General features: G+C 42.4%; 1 protein-coding gene across 3 annotated transcripts in view; it reads left to right on the top strand.

Moving 5' to 3' along the window:
• LOC135509537 (cell adhesion molecule 3-like) overlaps positions 1 to 6,742 on the top strand; it is a 130,072-nt gene that overhangs the window by 91,252 nt on the left and 32,078 nt on the right. The gene's annotated exons all lie outside the window — the stretch shown is intronic.

Below are 6,742 nucleotides of genomic sequence, written 5' to 3'. Positions count from 1 at the left end.
TGTCTCCCACTTCTCACCCTCTGCCTCCCTCCTCTCCCTCTCTGTCTCTCCCTTTTCACCCTCTGTCTCCCCCTCTGTCCTCCCTGTCTCACCCTCTGTCTCCCCCTTCTCCCCCTCTGTCTCTCCCTTCTCACCCTCTGTCTCCCATCTCTCCCCCTCTGTCTCCTCTCCTCTCATCCTCCTGTCTTCCCCACTCCCACTCATCCTCTCTCTCCACCTTCTCACCTTCGGTCTCACCCTTCTCACCCTCGGTCTCACCCTTCTCACCCTCTGTCTCCCCCTTCTCACCCTCTCCCACTCTGTCTCCCGCTCTCCCACTCTGTCTCCCCCTCTCCCACTCTGTCTCCCCCTCTCCCACTCTGTCTCCCCCTCTCCCACTCTGTCTCCCCCTCTCCCACTCTGTCTCCCATCTCTCCCCCTCTGTCTCCCCCTTCTCACCCTCTGTCTCACTGACTATCTCTCTCACCATGTCACTGACTATATCTATCACCATGTCACTGACTATCTCTCTCACCATGTCACTGACTATATCTATCACCATGTCACTGACTATCTCTCTCACCATGTCACTGACTATATCTATCACCATGTCACTGACTATCTCTCTCACCATGTCACTGACTATATCTATCACCATGTCACTGACTATCTCTCTCACCATGTCACTGACTATCTCTCTCACCGTGTCACTCACTCCAATCTAACTCACACTCTTGTCTGTCAAGGCTGAACTTTCCCTTGTTCTTCTTGTCCTCTCCAATAATTATAATAATTTATAAATATAATAATAATAATAATCTCCTCTGTCTTGCTTTGCACCTTTTCCTTCTCCTCCCTCCCCATCCTCTTCTCCTCCCTCCTCATCCTCTTCTCCTCCCTCCGCATCCTCTTCTCCTCCCTCCCTCCTCATCCTCTTCTCCTCCCTCCCTCCGCATCCTCTTCTCCTCCCTCCCTCCTCATCCTCTTCTCCTCCCTCCTCATCCTTTTCTCCCTCCCTCCCTCCTCATCCTCTTCTCCTCCCTCCGCATCCTCTTCTCCTCCCTCCCTCCTCATCCTCTTCTCCTCCCTCCTCATCCTTGTCTCCCTCCCTCCCTCCTCATCCTTTTCCCCCTTCCCTCCCTCCTCATCTTCTTCTCCTCCTTCCTCATTATATTTTCCCTCCCTCCTCATCCTCTTCTCCTCCCTCCTCATCCTTTTCCCCCTTCCGCCTCAGAGAGAGAGAGAGAGAGAGAGAGAGAGAGAGAGAGAGAGAGAGAGAGAGAGAGAGAGAGAGTATGCACAGCTCCTTAGGCTGAATGACTAGTGACCCGTCAGATACAGGCTGGGTCTCAGCTGTCAGTCAAACACTGCCACCATGGCAACGTCTTTGCTGTTCAGAATCTGACCCACTGTCTCTCTTTCACAATGATACGTTTCACGTTTAACTGCATATTACAATTAGGCTTCAGGGCTTGTTTCTGGTGTGCACCGTCATGTCTCAGCAAGTTCTGAGAATGTCTTGACGAGATGAGGAAGAGCTGTTTCAAGAGGCTCTAATCAAATAGAATGGAATGTGCACCCTGTACTGGAGGACTTTCTCATTCCATACCTTTCCACTACATTCTATTCCATTCCATAGCATTCCACACCATTCCACTACATTCTATTCCATTCCATAACATTCCATTCTATTCCACAACATTCCATTCTATTCCACAACATACCATTCCACTACATTATATTCCATTCCATAACATTCCATTCTATTCCATTCCATAACATTCGATTCTATTCCACAACATACCATTCCACTACATTCTATTCCATTCCATAACATTCCATTCTATTCCATAACATTCCATTCTATTCCACAACATACCATTCCACTACATTCTATTCCATTCCATAACATTCCATTCTATTCCATTCCATAACATTCCATTCTATTCCACAACATACCATTCCACGACATTCTATTCCATTCCATAACATTCCATTCTATTCCATAACATACCATTCCACTACATTCAATTCCATTCCATTCCATAACATTCCATTCTATTCCACACCATTCCATTCCACTACATAACATTCCATTCCATTCTATTCCACAACATTCAATTCCATTCCACTCCATAACATTCCATTCCATTCTATTCCACAACATTCCATTCCACTACATAACATTCCATTCCATTCTATTCCACAACATTCCATTCCATTCCACTCCATAACATTCCATTCCATTCTATTCCACAACATTCCATTCCACTACATTCTATTCCATTCCATAACATTCCATTCTATTCCACAACATTCCATTCCACTACATAACATTCCATTCCATTCTATTCCATAAGAATCAATTCCATTCCCACCGCATAGGCCTCACTCCCCCCTGTCTGAGATATCTACTACAGCCCTCATCCTCCACATACAACCCCCATTTTATCAGTCACATTCTGTTAAAGGTTCCCAAAACACACATCCCTGGGTCGCTTCTCTTTTCAGTTCACTGCAGCTAGCGACTGGAACGAGCTGCAAAAAACACTCAAACAGGACCGATTTATCTCCATCTCTTCATTCAAAGACAATCATGGACACTCTTACTGACAGTTGTGGCTGCTTCGAGTGATGTTTTGTTGTCTCTACCTTCTTGCACTTTCTACTGTGGTCTGTGCCCAATAATGTTTGTACCATGTCCTATTTTTATTTATTTAATTTTAATTGTACTGTAAATTCAAATTTGTTCTTACCTGACTTCATAGTTAAATAAAGGTTAAATAATCAAATGTAAAAATAATATTCCATTACAAAACATTTCATTCTATTCCATAACATTCCATCCCATTACATTCTATTCCATAACATTCCATCCCACTACATTCTATTCCATAACATTCCATCCCACTACATTCTATTCCATAACATTCCATCCCACTACATTCTATTCCATAACATTCCATCCCACTACATTCTATTCCATAACATTCCATCCCACTACATTCTATTCCATTCCACAACATTCAGGTCCATTCCGTTCCTATCTATTTGATGAGCAGACCCTGGAATGCTGGCAATTGTATACCACTTCCGTATTAGTAGTCAGTTACACACCTCAGTCCATTCTGTAACACAGTTATGCACCTCAGTCCATTCTGTAACACAGTTACACACCTCAGTCCGTTCTGTAACACAGTTATGCACCTCAGTCCATTCTGTAACACAGTTACACACCTCAGTCCGTTCTGTAACACAGTTATGCACCTCAGTCCATTCTGTAACACAGTTATCCACCTCAGTCCATTCTGTAACACAGTTATCCACCTCAGTCCATTCTGTAACACAGTTATCCACCTCAGTCCATTCTGTAACACAGTTATCCACCTCAGTCCATTCTGTAACACAGTTATCCACCTCAGTCCATTCTGTAACACAGTTATCCACCTCAGTCCATTCTGTAACACAGTTACACACCTCAGTCCGTTCTGTAACACAGTTATGCACCTCAGTCCATTCTGTAACACAGTTATGCACCTCAGTCCGTTCTGTAACACAGTTATCCACCTCAGTCCATTCTGTAACACAGTTATCCACCTCAGTCCATTCTGTAACACAGTTATCCACCTCAGTCCATTCTGTAACACAGTTATCCACCTCAGTCCATTCTGTAACACAGTTATGCACAGATGATAGCAGTACATGCTGGAGCCATAGGACTTTATTGCACAGTTCAATCCATCCATATACGAGCATGAACCATTACCATGTAATGTACAAGGACAGACATGCGAACATATACACTGCCGTTCGAAAGTTTAGGGTCACTTAGAAATGTCCTTGTTTTTGAAAGAAATGCGCATTTTTTTTGTCCATTAAAATAACATCAAATTGATCAGAAATACAGTGTAGACATTGTTAATGTTAATGTAAATTACTATTGTAGCTGGAAACTGCAGATTTTTAATGGAATATCTACTTAGGCGTACAGAGCCCCATTATCAGCAAACATCACTCCTGTGTTCTAATGGCACACTGTGTTAGCTAATCCAAGTTTATCATTTAAAAGGCTGATTGATCATTAGAAAACCCTTTTGCAATTATGTTAGCACAGCTGAAAACTGTTGTGCTGATTAAAGAAGCAATAAAACTGGCCTTTAAACTAGTTGAGTATCTGGAGCATCAGTGTTTGTGAGTTCGATTACAGGCTCAAAATGGCCAGAAACAAAGAACTTTCTTCTGAAACTAATCAGTCTATTCTTGTTCTGAGAAATGAAGGCTATTCCATGTGAGAAAATGCGAAGAAACTGAAGATTTCGTACAACGCTGTGTACTACTCCATTCACAGAACAGCGCAAACTGTCTCTAACCAGAATAGAAAGAGGAGTGGGAGGCCCCGGTGCACAACTGAGCAAGAGGACAAGTACATTAGAGTGTCTTGTTTGAGAAACAAACGCCTCACAAGTCCTCAACTGGCAGCTTCATTAAATAGTACCCGCAAAACACCAGTCTCAACGTCAACAGTGAAGAGGCGACTCCAGGATGCTGGCCTTCTAGCCAGAGTTGCAAAGAAAAAGCCCCATCTCAGACTGGCCGATAAAAAGAAAAGATTAAGATGGGCAAAAGAACACAGACACTGGACAGAAGAAGATTGGAAAAAAGTGTTATGGACAGACAAATCTAAGTTTGAGGTGTTCGGATACCAAAGAAGAACATTCTTGAGACGCAGAAAAAATGAAAAGATGCTGGAGGAGTGAACCATCTGTCAAGCATGGTGGAGGCAATGTGATGATCTGGTGGAGGTGGAGGCAATGTGATGGTCTGGTGGAGGTGGAGGCAATGTGATGGTCTGGTGGAGGTGGAGGCAATGTGATGATCTGGTGGAGGTGGAGGCAATGTGATGGTCTGGTGGAGGTGGAGGCAATGTGATGGTCTGGTGGAGGTGGAGGCAATGTGATGGTCTGGTGGAGGTGGAGGCAATGTGATGGTCTGGTCGAGGTAGAGGCAATGTGATGGTCTGGTGGAGGTGGAAGCAATGTGATGGTCTGGTGGAGGTGGAGGCAATGTGATGATCTGGTGGAGGTGGAGGCAATGTGATGGTCTGGTGGAGGTGGAGGCAATGTGATGGTCTGGTGGAGGTGGAGGCAATGTGATGGTCTGGTGGAGGTGGAGGCAATGTGATGGTCTGGTGGAGGTGGAGGCAATGTGATGGTCTGGTGGAGGTGGAGGCAATGTGATGGTCTGGTGGAGGTGGAGGCAATGTGATGGTCTGGTGGAGGTGGAGGCAATGTGATGGTCTGGTGGAGGTGGAGGCAATGTGATGGTCTGGGGGGGCTTTGGTGGAGGCAATGTGATGGTCTGGTGGAGGTGGAGGCAATGTGATGGTCTGGGGGGGGGCTTTGGTGGTGGTAAAGTGGGAGATTTGTACAGGGTAAAAGGGATCTTGAAAAAGGAAGGCTATCACTCCATTTTGCAACTCCATGCCATACCCTGTGGACAGCGCATAATTGGAGCCAATTTCCTCCTACAACAGGACAATGACCCAAAGCACAGCTCCAAACTATGCAATAACTATTTAGGGAAGAAGCAGTCAGCTGGTATTCTGTCTATATTGGAGTGGCCAGCACAGTCACCGGATCTCAACCTTATTGAGCTGTTGTGGGAGCAGCTTGACCGTATGGTACGTAAGAAGTGTCCATCAAGCCAATCCATCTTGTGGGAGGAGCTTCAGGAAGCATGGGGGTGAAATCTCTTCAGATAACCTCAACCAATTAACAACTAGAATGCCAAAGGTCTGCAAGGCTGTAATTGCTGCAAATGGAGGATTCTTTGACGAAAGGAAAGTTTGAAGGACACAAATATTATTTCATTAAAAATCATGATTTATAACCTTGTCAATGTCTATATTTCCTACATATTTCCAATTCATTTTGCAACTAATTTCATGTATTTCTACGGGACCCCAAAATTTGAATGGCAGTGTACATACAGTACATAAATATAGTAAATACATAGAGTAAATATATACAGTAAATACAGTAAATATATACAGTAAATACATACACTACATACACACAGTAAATACATACAGTAAATACATACAGTAAATACATACAGTAAATACAGTAAACATATACAGTAAATACACACAGTAAATACATACAGTAAATACAGTAAATACATACAGTAAATATATACAGTAAATATATACAGTAAATACAGTAAATACATACAGTAAATACATACACTGCATACACACAGTAAATATACACAGTAAATACACACAGTAAATACATACAGTAAATATACACAGTAAATACACACAGTAAATACATACAGTAAATACATACAGTAAATACATACAGTACATACATGAAATACAGTAAATACATACAGTACATACAGTAAATACATGAAATACAGTGAATACATACAGTACATACAGTAAATACAGTAAATACATACAGTACATACAGGAAATACATACACTACATACAGTAAATACATACACTACATACAGTAAATACATACAGTACATACAGTAAATACACACAATAAATACATACAGGAAATACATACAGTACATACAGTAAATACATACAGTACATACAGTAAATACAGTAAATACATACAGTACATACAGGAAATACATACACTACATACAGTAAATACATACACTACATACAGTAAATACATACAGTACATACAGTAAATACACACAATAAATACATACAGGAAATACATACAGTACATACAGTAAATA

Source organism: Oncorhynchus masou, chromosome 3 (assembly GCF_036934945.1).
Source record: "Oncorhynchus masou masou isolate Uvic2021 chromosome 3, UVic_Omas_1.1, whole genome shotgun sequence".
Lineage (NCBI taxonomy): Eukaryota > Metazoa > Chordata > Actinopteri > Salmoniformes > Salmonidae > Oncorhynchus > Oncorhynchus masou.
This window is presented reverse-complemented; position numbering and strand designations above follow the sequence as displayed.